Source organism: Protopterus annectens, chromosome 11.part0, assembly GCF_019279795.1.
Source record: "Protopterus annectens isolate FY-2018-M chromosome 11.part0, PAN1.0, whole genome shotgun sequence".
NCBI classification, from domain to species: Eukaryota; Metazoa; Chordata; order Ceratodontiformes; family Protopteridae; genus Protopterus; species Protopterus annectens.
In genome coordinates this window covers 227,736,966-227,760,016 of record NC_056745.1, presented here as the reverse complement: position 1 = coordinate 227,760,016, position 23,051 = coordinate 227,736,966, and the positions used below count along the sequence as shown (strand labels likewise).

At 43.2% G+C, this 23,051-nt stretch overlaps 1 protein-coding gene across 1 annotated transcript in view; it reads right to left on the bottom strand.

Annotated features, from left to right (window-relative positions):
• MRPL42 (mitochondrial ribosomal protein L42) overlaps window positions 1-23,051 on the bottom strand; it is a 190,618-nt gene that overhangs the window by 73,540 nt on the left and 94,027 nt on the right. The window lies entirely within an intron of this gene.

Sequence of the window (23,051 nt, the reverse complement as noted above, 5' to 3'; positions counted from 1 at the left end):
AGATGCCTCGAATAGCAACCAGACCAATCAGGTACATTAAGCACAGACACTCACTCTCAAACCAGAAAGAAAGTCAGGAATCAATGCACTCTGCTCCTACTCTCACCAGGATCAGAATATAAGCACAGATTCCAAGCTGTTGCCTATAAAGCAGTTAAGCTTTCTGGTGATCAGCAGTCTCGGAAATAATGGAACTGCATTCCTTCCCTCAGCAGGAGAAAATAGAAGCACTAATACAAGATGACTAATGAGAGGCAGAATGTGGACTCTCCAATAACTGGTGGTCTTGCAATAGATGCTTAAAGGTAAGATGAAAAAAAGGTTTATCCTAAACACTGCAGTGTGCACTAGAGAAGTTAGATGTGAAAGTAGGTAACTTAAGTTTTACCTGTCTAAAAAGTTTTGTTGACACTGTTAAACTTGTGAAGTCTCTTCAAGCATATGCCCTACTTCATGACAATAATTTTAGAAGGAACACTTTTGAGAGGGGAAGAGAAGAGAGAGAGTTAACTTCAAGTAAAACACAATTTTGTTCTTAACAGTAATATTTTCATACTGCATAATATAATCTACATGCTATGAAGGTTTCCCAGTTATTTTAAGTGTAATGGGGATACTAAAGTAAACAGATGCCCCTGTTTCTCTCATCTTTTCTTGTTCCTTGTTCGGTTTTAAAAAATATAGGCACTGCAATGTACAAAAAAAAAAAAAAAAAAGATATGAGACGAGAAAAACTGATGTTCTTTTTCTCATTCTTGCACAGGGGAATGACTGGATTCAGGCCCTTAGGCTTGATCTAGTAACAAGTTTTAAAAGAAAGTGAATACATACATAAAAAAGAACAATGAACGTGATAAAGCTTTCCTCTAACAAATAAATAAATAAATGCTTGTCGAAGCAACTCTGTATCTGGTTCTCATGTCTCCGTGGAAGTAATCTGACACACAGCAATAAAAATAGAAAACTTCTTTCTTTCAATGGCCAGGAGATAATGTTTTCTGAAAGCATTAAAGTGTTTTCCCATTCTAAGAGAGCAATAAAGATGAGACAAACCAGACAGCACTTAGTAGAAGCATAGGCTGTACCATGCATCTTAGTATGGATAACCTCCCTTTTATGTTAACCCAAGTCCGTGAGTGTGGCGTCAGTTTGGGAGAACTGTTCCTACTAGGAGAGTAAAACTTCAATATTTGAAAATGTACATAGTTTTGTGGGTTAGTATTAAGGTAATAGGTTTTACACCTGTACTGGAGGTGTACTTGTTTTTTTGTTTGAGGGCTTTCAATAAAAGAAAACGTTTTGCAAGATGCGACACAGGCTCAAATGGATATGAAAAGAAACAACTATATAAAAGATCAACCTGCCAGTGTGTGCATGTAACACAAAAGCTGGAACGAGACACTTAACAAAAAAACTGCTACAAATAAAAGGTGGGAATAATAATTTTACAACATAATGGCACTTTCTACATTATCCTTAAATGTTAATGGTCTCAAAGATATATATAAAAAGATAGAGTAGTGAATTATATTAAAAATGTAGGGTGCAAATGGCTATGCTACAGGAAATGCATTTGGAAAGAACTGAACATGTGAATTTCATAAAAAAAAGATTTTCCGGATGGTTATTCAGCAGAATACCTTCCGGATGGTTATTCAGCAGAATACCTGGGACAAAGGAAAAGATAAGTATTTATATTAATTGCAAGAGGGGCTCCAATAGTGATAGAAGAGGATAAAAAAAGATAATGGTAGAATTGTAGTAATAAAAGGCTACTGGCAAGGGAGGAGGAGGCGGAGGATTACACTGGCAGGTATTTACATTCCACCTAAAACTGCTATAATGGAGCTTAAGAAAATTCTGGGAGAAATCATTTTTCAGCAAGGAATATTACTTCTAGGTGGGGACTGGAATTTGACTTGAAGTAGTGAAAGCGTGCCTGGGGGGGGGGGGGGGGCTAGAAAGGAAAATATAACAAAGGAGGAATGATTTTTAAAGAAATTTATGAAGATATTTGTCATGGAAGATGTGAATTCAGTAACAGGAGTCAGTAGTGAATTTACATATTTCCAAAGATACAAAAACTGGGCTAGGTTACACAGAACTTACATTTCACAGGAATAGGTGCATTTTATTGAAGGTTTTGATATGCCCCCAATAACTATTTCTGATCATGCACCAAAAATAACTAAAATAAAAACACTAGGTAATGAAATAAAAATAAGACACTGGTGCTTTCCCACCTATCTGTTGAAAAGGGAGGAATTTAAAGAATTGGTAGTGAAATTATTTGGGAGTTATTAGAGAAGATACAAATTTCTTCTGAAAATACAGCTAGGGAGTGGGATAAAATTTAAGTGGAGTTTAAGACAGGGTGGAAAAAAGACAGAGATATGGTTAAGAAGTAACAAGAATTATTGAAAGGGACTGACAAATGTTAAAAGTATTGCAGAATAGCAGGAATCTCACAGAAGAAGAAGGGAAGCAATTGTAGAATGCTAAGCAGAAAATAAAGAATTACCTCAACAATATGCATGAGTTTAGAAAGACTGCTGTTAAGTAATTGTTTTTTGAAAATGTCAGAGCACAAAAAGTATTAGAGCAATGACTCAGGCAACAGAAGGTAGAATGGGTTTTCTCAAAGCTTAAGGACACTATAACAAGGAAAATAACAAGAAATCCTGTAGAGATTCTAGAAGTATTTCAGAAATTGTATGAAAGTCTGTATAAAGCACAGAAATACGGTGATCAAGAAAGGATACAAATTAAAATGTTTATGGAAGAATTGAATATGCCAAGGTTAGAGGTAGATGAGGCTCAGTTACCACGTCAGAACAGGAGGAGACAAGATAAAAATGGTGATGTAAAATCAAGCCATCCCAGGAATAGATGGCATTCCTGTAGAAGTTTGGAAGCCAGGAGGGAAAAAACTGATAAAGATCTGGAAGGTTTTGTTTAACAGTGTTTTAAGCGAAGGAGAAGTACCAACATCCTAGAATAAAAAGATGGTGGCTGTAACACCTAAAGAGGGTAAAGACCCATCACAGCCAGCTTCATACAAGCCCACTGCAATCATAAACCATGATTATAAAGTGTTTATGTCTATAATGGCTAAATAAATGGCAAGGGTGATGCCAACATTAATAGATATGGATCTATGTGGTTTTGTGGAGGGGACGCAAAAATTTGACATTAACAGAACATTGATAATCCAGAGGGAAGCTGAAAGTAAGAAAATGACACTGCTGTTGGTAGGTCTTGATGAGGAGAAAGCATTAAACAGGGTAAGCTGGGAGCTTATGAACAAGCCAATGGAAGCATTTGCATTCCCTGATAAAATTACAAGGTTGATTAGGACGCTATATGAGGGATTAGATGTGAAAATTAGTGAGGGGGTTCCTCTCTGATAACTTCTGTTTGAGCACAGCAAATAGGCAGGGGTGTCCTCTCCCCCCTTTATTTGCACTATATTTAGAACCATTGGCAAAGAAAATAAGAGACTCAGAAATTCAAGGTTATAACTGGTGCCGTAGTCAGGAAAAGCTGGCTCTAGTTGCAGATGATATTTGACACCTCGTAAAACTAGAAAAGGACGTCAGCATTGTGGAACATTTTGAGGCAGTTTCAATTTTTTTCGGGATACAGAATTAATGAAGCTAAAACAAAGACAATAGCTGTAAATTATGTATCCACACACAAATTGGTTCAGCAATATCCATATTTATGGGGACATGATAAAAGGAAGTCCTTAGCAGTACGGATTAAAAAGGATTCTGGTGTGGCAGCCAAAGATATGTGGGAAGAGACTAAACATAAGATAATACACAAACTGAGAAACTGGAAGCACTGTTATATGGATATGGACAGCAATATATAAGTAGTTAAAATGCTTTTTAGTGTGTTTAGTTTTATACACAGATAAGGCATATTTTTATCAACCAGAGGAGAAGGTGTGGATAGTAATTTATAAAGAGTTGAAGATTTTAGCTGAGAGGGGAAGATGGCAAGAGTCAAGTGGGATAAGATGATTCTTCCAATCGAAAAAGGTGGTTTGGGATTATCTGATTTGAAGGGGTATTTCACAGCTACACAGTTAAGGCTCCTATACATAGCACAAGCAGAAACCTATAAATCAAAGTGGAAAGAGATGGTGATGAAACAGGGAGGGAAGTTCAAGAAACAAGGACAAGCTAAGATTTTGGATACAGATCTTTAAGGAGAACAATAACTTTACAGAACATTATATTCATAAAAGAGCAGAAAGTATTCTAAGAAGTAAGCCAACAAGGCAATGGAGAAAGGAGATTCTGCAATTAGGGATGCAGACAATAGTGAAGAGGGGGCTGGAATTTTTTGGAGAAAACTAGCAAAAGAACCAAGGTATTGGGAGTAAACAATTAGGGAATGGTAACAGAATGGGAAGAAGAAGTAAGCCAACAAGGCAATGGAGAAAGGAGATTCTGCAATTAGGGATGCAGACAATAGTGAAGAGGGGGCTGGAATTTTTTGGAGAAAACTAGCAAAAGAACCAAGGTATTGGGAGTAAACAATTAGGGAATGGTAACAGAATGGGAAGAGGCCAAGAATTTATTTGGACTGCAGGCTAGAGGATTGCCTTCCCTATCAAGGATTGACAGAGTACAGGCAAATAGAAAGAAATAGGGGGATCCTAAGTGAATGACCAGCACTGGTAAAATTTTAGTAGAATCTAGAACTGAAGCTGCAGTTAAAAAAGGAATAATTAGTATAGTATACAAATTATTGCGTGATAACTATCAGAATCAATCAGAGGAGGCTAGAGAGGATTGGGAAGAGAGACTGGATAAGTAATTCACAAAGAAATAATGGGGAGGATATATGTATGTCTCCCAAATATGCAACAAAGTCTAGAAGATTTAGGATCTTTGCTTGGAAGTGTTTACATAGGTATTTTTATACCCCAAGTAGACTCCAAAGAATTTTTCCTCAGCTATACAGCAAATATTGGCAGTGCGTGCTAGGGAAGAAAGAGGTAAGTGGGGATATATTTTCTGAGTGTGTAATGAGTTGACAGACTTTAAAAAATCCCTGCACACTGCTCCATTAGAGATACTGGGTGAGAAAACTGGTGGAACTGAGGAAATTTTTTTTTGAGCTATGATACAGAATTTGAATTGCCTAGACATGGTGGCTGCCAACAAAGCTATTACTAGAAAATGGAAATCAAAATCTAAACCAGCTTTAGTAGTGAATATAGTAACAGAAATAAAACAACTGGAACTGGGATCTTCAGAAAAGGGTAGGCGCAAATTACATAGAAAAAATAGGAAGTGTAGGAACAATACATGCAGAAGAGGAATGAGGTTTAAAAGAAGGTTGGATTTGAATGAGCTATGTCATGTTTGACACTGACTGGACAGATTATAAATTATGTATATTTGCAACTAAATTATGTCAATATGTTTTTTTCGTTTATATGAATGCATGAGTGCCTATGTCACACATGACAATTTAATACAGATGTTTCTTTTCTTTCTTTTTTTTTTTTTTAAAACATTTGGTTCCACCGTCCTCAAGAGTCTGTTCCAACGAGCCAACCAGGGTCAAGGTGCTAGGGACGCGGTCCCATCCAGCAAGAATAAAGGCGAGATTGACAACTTAACATTGAGAAGTTATGTACCTACCATAACGTTCCATGTTAGTCGTCTTCTTCTCGCCTTCTTTCTTGCGTCCTGCCCTCCAACCCCCTAGCCTGGACAGACCGTTACGATCCTAAGGAGCCTTTCCTTTCTTCCACTATGGTCTCCAGTGGTTATCCTTTTCTTGGGATGGCTATCGATATGGGTATGCCACTCTCGCCTTTGTTCTGGGGGCAGAACTGCTATAGTGTTAGCTATCAAACGAGATATGGGTAGTTAGCGCCTAGCACTGTGGGATACAGGGTTACCTCGAGCCGGTAAAAATAGCTCTCGAGCTTTGGCATAAGCAGAGTCGGAGCCAAGGATCAGCTCCGAACCCATCCAGCAAGAAAGAAGGCAAGAAGAAGACAACTAACATGGAACGTTATGGTAGGTACATAACTTCTCATTTTAGAATCAGGGACTCCACTTGGCCTGAATTTTGTTGTTCTGAAGCAGGATATGAACATGTTCGCGAATATCTGAGATTCTTTGAGCCGTTAGTTTTGCAGAGAGTTCGACTGTGTCTAATATGGCGCCTATGAAGGTAATAGACTGACAAGGCGACAAAGCAGACTTTTCGAAGTTTATGGAGATACCTAGCTCTTCGCAAATCTGAATGGTGTAATCTCTGGATTGAATTAGTTGATGCCTGGTGGTGGCGGTAAGGAGCCAGTCATCTAGATATGGAAACACCTGGAATCCTTGATGCTGCAGATGAGCCGTAACCACTGCCATGCATTTGGTGAACACTCGGAGGGGCTGTAGTGAGACCAAGGGCAGGGCCCTGAACTGGCAGTGACCGTCTCCCAGCCGGAAGCGGAGAAACCTTCTGGAGCGTCTGTGCATTTTGATGTGGTAGTACGCATCCTGAAGGTCTATAGAGCACATCCAATGGTCCTGACCCAAAAAGGGTAGAATGGACTGTAGCGTGACCATCCAGAACTTCGTTCTTTGAACAGACTTGTTCAGTCTGCTGAGATCCAAAATTGGTCTCCAGTCCCCTGTCTTTTTTTGGTACTAAAAAGAACTTGCAGTAGATTCCGGATCCTTGCTGGTCTGCTGGGACTGGCTGGATGGCCCTTTTTCTTAGCAGTTTTGAGATTTCTAATACTGCTTGTTCCCTTAGACCGGGTGGAACATCTGGAAGGGGCCTGTTTGGCTGTTTTGGGGTGTGGACAAAGGGAATTTTGTAACCCTCGGATATAATTGACTGTACCCATGTGTCTTCGGTAAGGGAAAGCCAGGCTTTTGGGTACAGTGATAATCTTCCCCCGACTGCCTCCGAAGGTGGACAGTCGGGCAGCTTCTCAGGGATGCTGGAAGGGTTGGCCAGAGACAGCTTCTCTGCTACCCTGATTCTGCGGACCCCCTCTGCCCCTGGGGCGGTGTCTATTGTTGTCCCCCCCCCCAGCCTCTAGAGGGGAACTCGCCTCGTGCGTCCGGCTCGACTCCCTGTGGTTTGCGGAACCACATTTTTCCACCCTTCTGACCTTTGGGGTATGGTCTGGATGGGGTGGAAAAACGGACTCCCATGGCAGAGAGTCTTGCCATCTTGTTCGCATCTGGTCAAAGTATCCTTCACCCGAGGTCCAAACAACGCCAAACCATCAAAGGGAGAGTTGGTGAAGGACGCCCTTGAAGGGGTCGGCAAAGTTACAAAGCCGCATCTAGGCATGTCGTCTTAAGGCCACACCTGTGCCTGCAGCCCTACTCGCCCCATCGGCCGCATAAGAAATAAGCCGCATGGAGGAGTTAACAATCAAGTTTAGGGTTGCCAGCTGGGCGTCGATTTTGTCCCGAGATCCCGCAGCTGTTGGATCCTGTAGAGTGTCACCCATTTCTTTAAGCAAGTCTCGTTGAAGACGGGTGAAGTGACATAAGTAATTCAGCGACCGCATGGTAAAGGTCGCTGAAGAAAACATCCGCTTGCCAATCCTATCCATGGTCCTAGATTCCTTATTAGGAGGATGGATAGGTACCAAAGGATCAGCCAGTTCCTTCTTAGTGGCTGCAGCCACCACCATGGCATCAACAGGGACACCCTTGGTCAAAAACTGTTTATCAGCAGGGGCTGTGATAAATTTTGAAGGCCTCCACGGGGTTGGTTCCATCGAGTCAGGGGCCGTCCATGCCTTCCTGGCCACCACTTCCATAAGGGGGTCAAAGGGCAGAGACACCCAGGCGGTGGAAGGGCGAGAACCAAATGCCTCAAGGTAGACCGACTCGTCCTCGGAAGGGTTGAGGGTAGACCAGTTCCCCCACTGCTTGAGGATCTCAAGGATGTCAGAGAAGGAGACATCCTCAGAGGGGGATCTTGGGGACCCCGCCAACTCATCCAAGTCGGTATCAGATGTGACGGACTCAGGGGAGTCCAGATGCTTCCTCTTACGTTTCCTCTTCCGAGGGGGCTCCCCTGACAGGTCAGGGGAGGCCTCAGAAGAGGAGGATGCTCCCAATGGGGGCCCCTGAGGCATAGGATCTCTGCGGTCAGGTTCGAGAGGATGAGTAGAGACCATAGCAGGCACTACAGTGCAAGGAGCTGAGGGAGCCGACCGAGGAACAGGCACAGGGGCCAGCACACTCCTCATGACCTCAAAAGCACCCCTATCAGGCAGAGAAGAAGGTCCCCACTCCGAAGAGATAAGGACCCCTCCCGGCACCGAGAGAGATGGCTCACAGGCCGATGTCGGAGCCGAACTCACCTGCGCTGAGGCTTCGAGAGGGAGAACGGGGTCGGACAAGGGTCCGATGCAACTCACCCCCTCGGAGCCGACGAGGGAGTCACGGCGTCCGGATCCCTCCAAGGATGGCACCATAGAAGAAATCTGAGCTGACGACAGAGCCGAAATGGGTGGTATCGGCTCCGACGTGTCGACGGTCCCGGCTCCCACAAACTCCCGCTCCGAACTCAAGGGAAGAGTCGGAGGAGGAATCGATGATGGAATGGGGATAGCTACTGTCTGCTGAGAAGGGCTATGAAGCATCTGGGCCAGTGCCTGCAACTTAAGGAGTCTACTAACCACCCTCTCGAGGTCATGGTCCGAAAGCCTGGAAGACCGAGAGGAATGGGACCAGTGACTGCGCTCCGAAAGCAAAGGAGATCTCAGAGCCGAATGGACAGACTCCAAACAGGGGGACCTGGAGCGCTTCCGGGTCAAAGTCGGTTCTGACAAAACTATCGGAGCCGACTTCGATTTTGAACCGTCGGCTCCAGCCGGAGCTGATGCCGAAGCAGAAGTAGCACCACTGGTCGGAGGCTCTAAACTCAGAGCCGATGATTTAGTGGGCTTAGAAGGCTTGCCCGACGAAGACTTGGCTGGGGAGCCTTCAGGCTTCAATAAGCCTCTCAAAATCAATTTGTTTCTGCGCTCCTGCAGGACTCTTGGACTGAATGCATGGCAGACGCAACAAGAGTCCTGCAGGTGCAGAGGGGCTAGGCAATACACACAAGAAGTGTGACCGTCTGTCAGAGACATTTTCTGACAGCACGAGTCACACATCTTGAAGCCTGAGACCTTGGACTCCTTAGACATAATGGTGGAACACACCCAAACAACCACACAGACACACCACAGTAAATAAAAAACCTAGTTCAGTCACTACACCACACCAAAGACTAAAACTACAACTAACATAGACTTTAACAAATTTACCCAAAAACTAACTTGGCCTTAAGGCCTAGATATGTAAGGGGAAGGAAGGGCAGAGGGGATAGAAAATATACCCAAAAGGGGACTATACAAAGCGGGTTACTCTAAGTAGGGGACAACGGGTATAAAGAACACTAACCTGAAATAAAAAGGAAAAAATCTTACCCAAAAAGCTGTTCTTTTTGAAAAATTACCAGAGAGCCGGCAAAAACGTAACCTCGCAGCTAAGCGGCAAACGAGATCTGGGTAGTTAGCGCCTAGCATTGTGGGATACAGGGTTACCTCGAGCCAGTAAAAATAGCTCTCGAGCTTTGGCATAAGCAGAGTCGGAGCCAAGGATTGGCTCCGAACCCATCCAGCAAGAATGAAGGTGAGATTGACAACTTAACATTATGTAGTTTTTACTAGTTTCTTCACTGAACTATGTTTAGGTTTAATACACTTGTGTTTTTATTTCTTGCATGCTAAGCAGCTGCCAGGTATTTCCTGATTCTGAGTCATGTGGTCCTGCTTTTTGATGAAACTAAGGGGGCAAACAATTAATAGTGTTTAAGCATATTTCTGATGTCTGCAGTACAGTTTAACACAAAGTGACAGAATGCAGGTCAGTCAGTATGTCAGGCAATCAGACAATAAATCAATAAATGCATTTATAGGTTCATAGGTTCATACTAGGCTATCTGCCAGAGGGCATTTACAAGCATCCATTGGTCAAGATTTCTCTTGAACAAGGCCACACCTCTGAGAGCAGTGTAGCGAGAACTGAATAAGAGAGCTTTTTTCAGCAGGCAGCATAGGACAGATGTTTGAGACCCTTTATCCTTTTTTGAGGAACTTTGTTTTCTCCGCTGCTGCAAGTGTCGGGTCAGATACATACAATGGGGCATTGTACTCAATCATTGGTCTGGATGAGTGAGTGATGATAGGGGAGAGATGACCTCCCCCTTGATCTAGATAGAATCCCTTCATGATATAAATTGGGCAATGTAGAAGTCCTTCTAACTACTAGCTTGCTACATGTGTCGAAAATGGCAGACTACTATCAACCTGGGTCCCCAGGTCCTGATAACTTCTTCTGTGCTCAGTGGATTGCCACCTATTTGGTAGCTATGACTATACATTTTTGGCATTTAACTTTAGGCCATGGCTCTAGCACCAGTTATCACCCTTCTCTGAAGGGATGTGTGATGTGTTTTTCTACTATTATTTCCAGTTTGCAGTCATCTGCAAACTTTGTCAAGAGTGGCCCCAGGACTGAGCCACTTGTGACAGGCACAGGCTTTCAGGCTTTGAAGCAGGCATGCAACTCAACTCTGGTTCTGTGGGTCAGCTAGCCCCAGTTTGCAACATCTGTGATGATGTATGGGTTAACATTTAAGCTGATGAGTTTTTCAATGATACCCGAGTGGGGTATTGTATCGAAGGCCTTCGCCATTCAAATAAGAAAAAATATAAATGGAACCGATTGCTGTTAGAGGGTATAATGCTTGGCATGCAATGCAACAACTCAGATATAACAATGTAGTAGTTTTCTAGAATGGAATGATCATTCTTCTGGAAACAAACTATGGGTATGTGAATTACCCCAATGATAGCCTTAAGTAAAGTACGTTTGTGCATGTTATGCATAAACTGGTTTAGTACTGGAATCAAAAATGTTCACTGAACTGAAAGAGATTCTTAGAAAGGCATGAGCTGCACTTGTATTTGGGATTAGTTGCTGCAGGGCATATTTGATGATGATCCAGACTGCCTGCAGTACCAGCTTCAATACACAGATGGAGGTGTTCGGCAGTCTTCTGGATTTGGGAGTAGAGAACTTGGGATCTCGGGCAAAGCCATCCCAAACCTGTGATGATGGCTCCCAGTATTCTGTTTTTACATCTAGATTTTAATTCCCTGGTGAACTAATGGCACTGTAAGCCTGTCCCTCATTTTAGAAAGGGAGACTATTGGTATGGCAGACATGCCAGCCTACGGGTGGAGCTCCTGTGCTGGACAGCTTAATGGCTATGCAGCTTCACCTGTATGTCAGACCTGACAGCAATACCAGGTCTGACATACAGGTGGAGATGTTGTGCTAAAGAATGCTGACTGGACTTGATTGCTGTACCAAGTCCTTGGATAACTTTTGACTATGCTTAGAACAAACGTGAGGTTGAATGGCACAATAGGATATTACATTTTTATTACCCGTTTCTGGCACAGGGTGACTCCAATCTAAAACCCTGAAGTTTTGAATTGCACACAGTTTGCCCCCTTCCCTTACTTAAGCCACCAGATGACACAGAATTAGGAAGTAACTGGATAGAAGCTCAGCATGTAGAATATAAATACGCAAAATTTTAAAACTTAACATATCTCCACTGATGTAACAAAAGTAAAAACCATTTTAAATTCAGAAAGTCCACTTTGCAAGATCACTGCATAATTGCAATAAAAAGAAGTGGTATAAAAACCTTTGCTCATAATATTTAAGCACTCTGTCCCTATCTGGCTTCATGAAGAGAAGCTTAAAGGTAATGTAAAATAAGAATGAATTTCACTTTAAAGCTTAAATGTCCATAGATGCGAGTGTCAAGCTAATGACCTCAAGAAATGTGAATGCCATCATTTCCTGTTGCTATTTTCTACTTCCCATACATGCATCAATATTATTTTTGAAGAACGTTAATGACTGACGTGTACTGATGGTAATGGGAGGTTTGCTGCATAATGTTGGAAGCCACTGGGTAATGTGCCATTTACTTTTTTTCTATTACTAAAGACTATTATTACTTCTGTGCTCCCTGTTCTAATTAGATATATCAGTAGTTTGCACTAAGCATAGACTTCCACCAAGACCTCAAAGTCCAGACAGTGGCAATGTCTACGGAAATGTCAAGAAACAGAATATGACGACAATTTCTGAAAGTCTCTTAGAATAGTTCAAGGTTTCTAACCCTAAAATTTTAGGCGTTTCCGGTAACTACAAAATTCAACATGACACTCAGTAGAAAAAAGTTGATCACTGAGGTACATGTCCAACTTCAATGAAGTAAGTAGCCATGGCCTTTAGAATTTAATAAGCTGCAGAATGCACTTCTCTTTCACTGTAGATCTGTAACAGATAGCTTAAACTATTTATCACTTGATCCCTAAGGTTGATGTCTTTTTTTTTTTTTAATGATTTCAAAATTCATTTTGTAAGTAAAATTTAGGTCTCCCCCAAATTCTAGTGATCCTACATTTCTTGACATTAAAGGCGAGGTCATTACTACAACAGATATTTATTTACTTTCTGTAGAACTTTGGCATCTTTTGCTGAAGAACTGATACTCAATTTGTAATCATAAACATACAAGGTTATGCAAAGCTCATTCTTCATTTATATCTGTGAAAAACTGAAAGGCTGTCAGCCTAGCTAGACAGAAGTTTGTAGATAATTCTATGTCATTTGTAAATATTAATAAAATCCCCAGGCTGTTTCACAAATGTAAATAAAAGTGTTAAATGCTGAACTTCAAAAATGTAACCACAGTGCACTCTGCTGGAAGAAAGCTGCTAAAGTAAAGCATTTTATGACTGATTTCAAAGCTTGGAGACCGAATGTCTGGACTAAGGAATTTCTGCTATTATTTTGAGACCAGAGTTAATTGCAAGATTTTACATGTATATTGTTTTTTATTGCAATGGGTTCCTGGCAGCTGCCAAGATCAAAGATATGTTTCTGTTAGAAGAATGATGTAATCTAAAATGAATCAGTAGTGATGTATTACCAATTTAAGAGATCTCAGACAGAAAGACAGAGCATGTTGGATTTTGTCTGAAGAACATCCACTCACTAGTACTCTGCCTTTGCTCTGTATGCAAGTAGGATCTTAGACTTTAGTGTCACGCTTAGAAATAGATTGAAAATAATAAATTTAGTCTAGCTGTTTTTTTATATTTAAGTCAGACTATCCAACAATATTGCTTTAAAGCATTTTCCTGTGATTTCTGAACTCTTGACTAGTACTGTGTTGAACTGAGGAGATTTGTCTTGTGTTTTTATTAAATATTTTTAAACCTTTCAACTGTGGCTGTTTTGTGTAGACATAATTTAAGTTCTAGAGTACATTGCATGTATTTGGTGATAAATGTACCAGCCACTCCTAAACAACCTTCAAGTCTCAGTCACACTTACTATTCGGATAATAATATTGTACAGTAAAATTGGACACCCTTTGGGAAGGGCTATATTAGTAGCTGATATAAGTGGTTGGTGGCAGGATTACTACCATAGAGCCTGGGCAGAAAGGGGCATAGCTGGAGAACCTGTGCCAGCCTTCTCCAGGAGTGTCTGTGTGTTTGCATACAACTCGTATCTTAAAGTGTGTGTGTTGTCAGCTACTTGGGCAGGGACACAAAGCACTGGTTGGACAGAGAGGGTACTGGAGGTTTTAGCTAGACCGCTAGACTGAGACTGATACCCTATAGCTGTGCTAGTGGGGTGTCTTACTGGGAATTTGGAAAGAAAGGGAGAAACCAGCCCCAGACTGACTGATCTCTGTGTGCTTTTAAGGGAAATTGTACTTTACTTTGTGTGTATTTGTTATCCTTCCCAATGTGGACGCCCCTCGCTGATGTTAATGGTGAGGATTGAAGCTCCTTGATTACTGGGTCAGTGCACAGGCGTCACATATTAATTGGTTGGCAGTGGTGGGATATCCGCATCACATATTAATTGGCTGGCAACTGGCTTGTAGTGGTGTGGATAATGAATTCCTGTAGCTTGTGTACAATGATCACTGAAGGCGTTTTTTGTACTCTAAAAATAAGCCACACAGTGAATATTCAGAGTTCAGATCACAATTGTTTTATTTTGTTTATTAGCTTAGTTTAGTCAGGGAGAGCAAACAAGCATGTCAGCAGGGGAGTATGGCAAGCTGAAAAGGAGCCAGTTGGCCGAGATGTGCCAGGCTAAGGTACTGGTGCATGGAAACCTGACTAAGGCAGACATGATTGCAGCTTTGGTCACAGCTGCATCAGACAACAGCAATCAGGAGGACAATCAGACTGACCGTGGAGGTGTACAACACTCAGAGAATGGACAGCTCAGCCTTTCTGCACAGGACTTAAAAATCCACCTGGAGCTAAAGAGACTTGAGTTGGAGGCCAGGCATTTGGAAACGGAAGTAGCAGAGAGACAGACGTCTACAGGCTGAGGAGAATGAGAAACTGCTACACCTGGAAGCAGACGAGCAGGAGAGGCAGAGGCAGCATGAAAAGGAGATACTGACTCTTCGCCAGAGTCATGGAGGTAATGGGGAAGGGAGTAACCAGACCCCAGAAGCACAAAAGGCCAGTACATTTTTTCTGCAGTTTACAGAGGTGGATAATTTTGATAGTTTTATTTGTATGTTTGAATGGATATGTAAACAGTGGGATATTGACCAAAGGCTCTGGGTATAGTTCCTGACTCCCTTACTCCATGGTAAAGCTGTAAATGTACTTTCCAAACTGTCAGACAATGATTTCTTACATTATACTGCTAAGAATTGTTTGTTAGAATTTTTTAAGCTAATACCTGAAATTTATGGGAAAAGGTTTGTGAGCATAGATGCAAGGCAGATGAAAGTGTATGTGAATATGTTGCTGAACTGAGCACTTATTTTCATAGGTGGGTGAGTGGATGTTGGGTCTCCACTTCTGAAGGGCTGGCAGACCATTTGGTGAGGGAACAAGCCCTTAGCATTTTTGCCTGAGGACATGGGGATCTGGTTAATTGACACACAATGTGCTACTTCAGAGGAGTTGGGGAAAAAATGAAACCTATACCTAGCAAGCAGGGCATCCCTGCACAGGAATGGGACCCCCAGTACTGCTCATGGGTATAAAGGCACCCATGGTGGGCAGCCCAGACTGCCCCAACAGAATCTGCCAGTAGCAGGGGCAGCCACTAGTCCAGGTACACATCCAGGACCTAGGGTTAAATGTTTTGAATGCAACCAGTGGGGCCATATGGCATACAGATGTCCACGGAGGCAAGGTGTGGAACAAAAAGTGAGGGAGCCAGTAAGTGGGACAGACAAAATGCCAATAGTAGGTTGTCTTGAGACAAACTACCATCCTGCAGATGTCCTGAAAGGGAAGGACTTTGATGAAGCAGTACCATTGCGTCAATGCAGTTACACGCAGTCAGGCTTTGAGGCAAGCATGTGGGTCTGGCAGTCTGGGGGTGACCCAGACAGACCGCATACTTGCAGACAGGACTGGTGAGCTAGTTACTTCAGAGAGGGTGCAGTGAGACTGAAGGCGAGCCACAGCTGGTTGTGGGTACTGATGTTCCTTTGGACAGAGTGACTGCAAAGGTAGAGGGGAGTAGCAGTACCCAGGCTGACAGCGAGGCACCACTGTCAGAGGATACCAGACCTCCTGTGGAAGGGGAGCAGGGAAGGGTTACAAAGAGAGTTGAGACAAGCTCAGCTCTCAGACCCTACATTGCAAGGCCTGAAGCACGTAGCTAGTGTAGCACCCGATTCTCAAGGGAAGGGGGAATCTGTACATTGAGACAAAGGGTTACTGTACAGAGACTGGACCCCTGAGGGAGGGCTAGAAGGCGAGAGAATACAGCAGTTGAGAGTGCCTAGAGCTTACTGTCTGGCGCTACTAGCCATAGGCCATGATATTCTCTTTGCAGGTCACATGGGCATAAAACAAACAAAGAGACATATTATGCAGAACTTCCATTGACCTGGAATTTCCAGAGATGTAACGGTATTGCAGGACCTGTGAGCAGTATCAAAAGGTAGGCAAGGCAGGAGACAAGGTGAGAACTCCTTTGATGCCTTTGCCTGTGACTGAGGAGCCATTTCAGAGGGTAGCTATGGATATTATGGGGACTCTGAGTACCCCAAGTTCCACATGGAAAAAGTATATCCTATTGAAAGTAGATTATACTATAAGATACCCTGAGGCAGTGGCTCTGTACTCCACTGAGGCAGAAGAGGTGGCAAATGCTTTGTTAGAGATTTTCAGTAGAGAAGGTTTCCCCAAAAGAAATACTGACTGACAGAGGTGTCAAATTTCAAGTCAGACCTTCTGACTTGTCTGTGGAAGTACTGTGGGGTGAAGCACCTAGACCACCCTCTACCATCCCCAGACTAACAGTCTTGTTGAGAGGTTAAACTCTACAATCAAGTCCATGCTACGGGCATTTGCAGATCAGTTTAAGAGGGAGTGGGACAAATATTTGCCCCATCTGTTTGCTTACAGAGTGGTTCCCCAGGAATCCATGGATTTTTCACCCTTCAGGTTGTTGTACGGGCACAGGGTGAGGGGACCTCTAGATTTAATTTGTGATGAGTGCGAAGGTGAGTGTGACTCTCACAAGGAGTCTGTTGTGGCATATGTCCTAAACCTCAGGACAAGGCTCAGGGAACTCATGGACTTGGCCCAGGAGAACCTGGCAGAAGCCCAACGGCAGAAGGCGGGCTGGTATGACAGGAATGCTCGAACTAGAGAGTATGCTGTAGGGAAGCAGGTAATGGTTCTCATTCCTGTCAGACACAACAAGCTACAAATAGCCTGGGAGGGAAACTACAAGGTGGTAAGCAAGTTAAGTGATGTTGACTACCTGACAGAACCGTTAGGCAGGAGCACAAATTGTACCATGTTAACATGATGAATCCTTACCATAAGGAGGCCCTTGTGCTGCATATTTGTAGTAGATTGTAGGAGGAGTCTGAGGGAGATCTGGTGACTGATCTCCTCAGTGAGGGTCGGACTGACACCTCAGTGGAAGGGGTAGCAATGTCCCAGCAGCCATCTCCTACCCAGGTTTGAGAATTCTGAGCAGTGTTACAGGAGTTTGGGGACATGTTCACTGGGAAACCAGGGTGCACCCACCTGGTGCAGCACCAGGTGGATACAGGACCCCAAAGGCCTATTAGGTATAGGGTGCCTGCGAGAGTCAAACAGACTCTGAGAGAGGAGATACAGGAGATGTCGGAACTAGGGGTAAGAGTCCAACAGTCCCTGGGCCTCCCCAGTGGTGCTGGTGCCAATGAAGGATGGCAGCTCCAGGTTCTGTGTGGACTACAGGAAATTAAATAGTCACAACAGAGTCTGATGCTTACCCCATGCCTATGACAGATGATCCCCTAAAGCAGCTGGGTGGGGCCAAGTATCTTGCCACCATTGATCTTACCAAGGGTTACTGGCAGGTGCCCTTGACTCCCAGTGATAGAGAGAGGTCAGCCTTTCTGACTCCTTTTGGCTTGTATGAGTTCACAAAGATACCCTTTGGGATGAAAAATGCCCCAGAGATTTTCCAGAGGTTGGTAGATCATATGCTAGCAGGAGAGTTTGCCCTTTCTTACCTAGATGATATTGCCATCTACAGCCATTCCTGGCAAGAGCACCTTCAACATGTCAGGGAGGTGCTGGGCAGACTACATAGAGTAGGGTTGACCATTAAGCTCAGCAAATGTCAGGTGGGTATGGCAGAGGTCTCCTACCTGGGACATAGAGTGGGGAGTGGTAAGATCAGGCCAGAACCTGCCAAAGTCGAAGCCATTCAGGCATGGCCTGCACCTGTTACCAAAATGCAGGTGAGGGCATTATTAGAGACAGCAGGGTACTACAGAAAGTTTGTATCAGTTATAGTACCATAGCTGCTCTCCTCACAGACCTGACAAGGAAAGGCATGCCAGATAAGTTAGTGTGGCCCACAGCATGTAAGCAGGCATTCCAGAAGCTTAAAGAAGCGTTGGGAGGGCCCCCTGTGTTAGCCAGTCCAGATTACAGCAAAGAACTTATTATGCAGGTGGATACTTCCAATCATGGGGTGGGAGCTGTACTTGGCCAGATTCCTTCAGAGGGAGAAGAGCATCCCGTGGTTTATCTCAGTCGTAGACTTCAACCCAGGGAGGAATGCTATGCAGCTGTAGAAAAGGAATGTCTAGCCATAGTGTGGGAACTGCAGAAACTTCAGCGTTATCTGTATGGAAGAAAATTCACTGTGGTTACAGATCACAATCCCCTAACATGTTTACACCAAGCCAGCCAGCAAAATGCCAAGTTGCTAAGATGGAGCCTAGGGTTGTAAGCATATATATATGAAGATAAACCACGGAGATACTCCTCTGAACTCTGAATCTGGCTGGGAAAGCTCCCACTCCCACCCTCCACCCTGGCTCAGAACAGCCCCTCCCCCACCCACCACATGAAGTAGTCTGGAAAACCTTCTACATTGCCACCCTGAACCTGAGGATGAGGATCTACATCTAGATCAATCATCACCCCTGTACTCATCACTCATTGTAATCACTCATTATGATTGAGTACGCCCCATCCCATTCATACACCAGCAACACCAGCAAAGGCTGGAAAGCCCCAAAAAGTCCTCACAAAAAAAGAAAAGGTCTCAAAAATAAATATGTCTTATGCTGCTCGACACAAAGAACCTCCAGCTATTCAGTCTCATATACCGCTTTGCTCAGAGATTGGCCAGCCTGACACATAAGCATATGTGAAACCCTGATTTGATGAATAATCTTCAACCTCAAAATCTAGAGATCTCAGAACCCCACAAAAGTGGGAGACTTAAACCTTGGGTTGTGGAACATGCAACATGCTGGACAGATTCATCATCACCCCCCAGACTCCTATGCTGTGGAACAAAATACATGTGAGGCAGAGAGCCCCTCGCTGGTTGGCAAGAGTGAAAGGAATCCTTGCCCAATGGGGGGGGGTCGAATACCCCAGGATTTACTTCAGTGTCACTGCTTGACAGAGGCACAGCAAAATAATAGGCATAGTTTTATTCAAACTAAAGGGGTGGCCCTTGGGCAGATAGCCTAGTATGAACCTATGAACCTATATGTCAGTGCAGCACCACAGTGGGGTTAGCAATACCAACACACATGGGCTCTCAAGACAGGGAATGGGGTAAGGTGTACTCAGATAGGCCTAACCCTCTCAAGGGACATGTGAAAAACTAGCCTGAGTTCTCAGGGAGGGAAGAAATGTGAAAAACTGAAAGGCTGCCAGCCTAGCTAGATAGAATTTTGTAGATAATTCTGTCTCATTTGTAAATATTAAGAAAATCCACAGGCTGTTTCACAAATATAAAGAAAACTGTATTAAATGCTGAACTTCAAAATGTAACCACAGTGCACTCTGCTGGAAGAAAGCTGATAAAGTAAAGCATTTTATGACTGCTTGATCTCAAAGCTCGGACACAGAATGTCTAGACTAAGGAATTCCTTCTATTGTTTTGAGACCAGAGTTAATTGCTAGATTTTACATGTATAGTGTTTTTTATTGCTGTGGGTTCCTGGCAGTTGCAAGATCAAAGACATGTTAAGCTCTGAGTTTCTGTTAGCCTGGGAACCAGAGAAAAATGATGTAATCTAAAATTAGTTAGCAGTGATGTATTACCAATTTAAGAGATCTGAGAGAGAAAGATAGTGCATTTTGGATTTTGTCTGAAGAACATCCACTCACCAGTACTTTGCCTTTACTCTGAATGTAAGTAGGATCTTGGACTTTAGTGTCTCTCGCTTAGAAATAGATAGAAAATAGTAAGTTTATTCTAGCTGTTTTCTATATTTATGTCAGACTATTCAACAATATTGTTGTAAAGCATTTACCTGTGATTTCTGAACTCTTGACTAGCACTGTGTTGAATTGAGGAGATTTGTCTTGTGTTTTTAATTTATTATTAAATATTTTTTAAACTTTTCAACTGTGGCTATTTTGTGTAGATATAATTTAAGCTCTAGAGTACATTGTATGTATTTGGTGATACTGTACCAGCCACTCCTAACAGCCTTCTAGACTCAAGTCACACTTACTATTTGGATAATAATAATGCACATTAAAATGGACACCTTTGGGAAGGGCCGTATTAGTAGCTGATATTAGTGGTTGGTGGCAGGATTACTACCTTATACCCTGGGCAGAAAGGGGCATAGCTGGAAAAGCTGTGCCAGCCTTCCCCAGTAGTGTCTGTGTGTTTGTATACAACTCATATCTTAAAAGTGTGTGTGTGTGTGTGTGTGTGTGTGTGTGTGTGTGTGTGTGTGTGTGTGTGTGTGTGTGTGTGTGTGTGTCAGCTACTTGGGCAGGGACACAAAGCACTGGTTGGACAGAGAGGGTGCTGGAGGTTTTAGCTTGACCTACAGGTTGAGATCTATACTCTATAGCTGAGCCAGTGGGGAGTCTTATTGGGAATCTGGAGAGAATGGGAGAAACCAGCCCCACACTGACTGTGATCCCTGTGTGCTCTTAAGGGAAATTGTACTTTATAGTGTGTGTATTTGTTATCCCTCCCAATGTGGACGCCACTCACTGGTGCTAGTGATGAGGACTGAGGTTCCTTGATTACTGGGCTAGGGCACGGGTGTCACAATATCGGAGAACAATCCAGAGCACAGCAGTTCCGGTGCACAGCTCTGGGGGGACACCAGTGATAACAGCAATCAGAAGAGACAAGTAATCCACTATCACCAGCATGTACTCTACTGATTAACCAGTATTTTACCCACTAAACCACATATGATATTACGCTATTTTTAACAAGTCATTTATCCTCTTATGTGGCACAGTGCTGAGTGCTTTAGCAAGGTCAACAGCAGCAGCATGAACTGTCAGTCCTTCACTAATGCTGCTATTAGGTCTTCAATGACACATGATTAAAAGGACAATATCTCCACTTAATAAGCCAAAATGTTCCATATCCAAAAGTAGAAGGTCTCATGGACTGTCCAAGATAAGCTCCAATATGACTCTCTCTCTCTCCATGACTTTGCAGAGAATTCTGTTCAGACTGACCGATCTAAAATTGAATCTGATGTGACTCCATATTTGCAAACTGGAACCACTTCAGCCTGCCACCCTATGTGCCTATAAAACACACACCGTTTCACCTGAATGAGGAGTTAGGTGAAAAAAATAATCCTACCTGCTATGAAGTATGATGCCATACAGGAGTACCCCAACATCCTATCTATTGTAAGTAACAAGCTGATCTACTGTCAGTAGCTGCTCCCTAGAAAAGCCCTCCCCCCTGCAGTGGTTGGTCTGCTATGGAGTGTGGAAAAGTGCTTTGTACTTTGTATGAATCAAATGAAGGATTTTTTTTTTTGATGGTAGACACCAGGCTCAAAACAAATGACAACAAATTGGGTGTGAGGGCTAGGCATGTTCTCCTAGTCCATATGCTGGAGTTTATTTGGCCACTCTATCCCACTGTCTTTTTTCAAAAAGTCAGCTTTAAATCGTGTTCTCTTTCGGCTGTTCCCATTAGGGGTCGCCACAGCGGATCATCTGTTTCCATTTCTTCCTGTCCTCTGCATATTACTCTGTCACACCAACCACCTGCATGTTCTCTCTCACCACGTCCATAAACCTTATCTTAGGTCTTCCTCTTTTCCTCTTACCTGGCAGCTCCATCCTTAACATCCTTTTCCCAATATACCCATCATCCCTCCTCAGCACATGTCCAAACCAACACAATCTCGCCTCTCTGTCTCCAAAGCATCCAACCTGAGCTGACCCTCTAATATATGGATTCCTAATCCTGTCCATCCTTGTCACACCCAGTGCAAATCTTAACATCTTTAACTCTGCCACTTCCAGCTCTGACTCCTGCCTTTTTGTCAATGCCACGGTCTCCAACCCATACAACATAGCTGGTCTCACTACCCTCTTGTAGACCTTCCCTTTCACTCTTACTGGTACCATTCTGTCACAAATCACTCCTGACACTTCTCCACCCATTCCACCCTGTACTCTCTTCTTCACCTCTCTTCCACACTCACCATTACTCTGAACTGTTGATCCCAAGTATGTAAACTCATTCACCTTCGCCAACTCTACTCCCTGCATCCTCACCATTCCTCTATCCTTCCTCTCATTCACACACACATATTCTGTCTTAATCCTGCTGACCTTCATTCCTCTAGTCTCTAGAGCATATCTCCACCTCTCCAGGGTCTCCTCAACCTGGTCCCTACTCTCACTACAGATCACAATGTCATCTGCAAACATCATAGTCCATGGGGCCTCCTGTCTGATCTCGTCTGTCAACCTGTCCATCACCATTGCAAATAAGAAAGGGCTCAGAGCTGATCCTTGATGTAATCCCACCTCCACCTTAAAAACAGATCTGTCACTCCCACTGCAGACTTCACCACTGTCACACTACCCTCGTACATATCCTGTAGCACTTTTACTTACTTCTCTGCCACTCCGGACTTCCTTATACAATACCACAACTCCTCTCTAGGCACCCTATCATATGCTATCTCCAAGTCCACAAAGACACAATACAACTCCTGCTGAAAGTCAGCTTTAAATAAATAGATAAATAAAATTTTGAACACAAGTTTCAGCATTTTTGCAGGGGGCAGTGCCCCCTGCCCCCCCCCACACTTCCAATCGCTACATATCCTACTTCTGAGGTTGCACCAACTCAGAGAGAAGGAAACCACATATTTCCCTTTTCTCTGAGTTACTGCCATCTTGTAGACAATATACTTAGAGATAAGGAGTAGGAGTATGGGGCAAAGACCCCACTTCAAGGGTGTGAGAGGGCACAGCCTACCTGCAAAAAAAAAAAAAATATATATATATATAGAGCACCGAGATCTGCATAGATTACTTGTCCTGCAACAGTCTACAGCAGAGACTGGACATGATGTATCCAAATTCGGCAATATCAGGCAAAGCCATTTGTATTGGCAACAGGTATAGGAACAGATGAGAAAAAAGC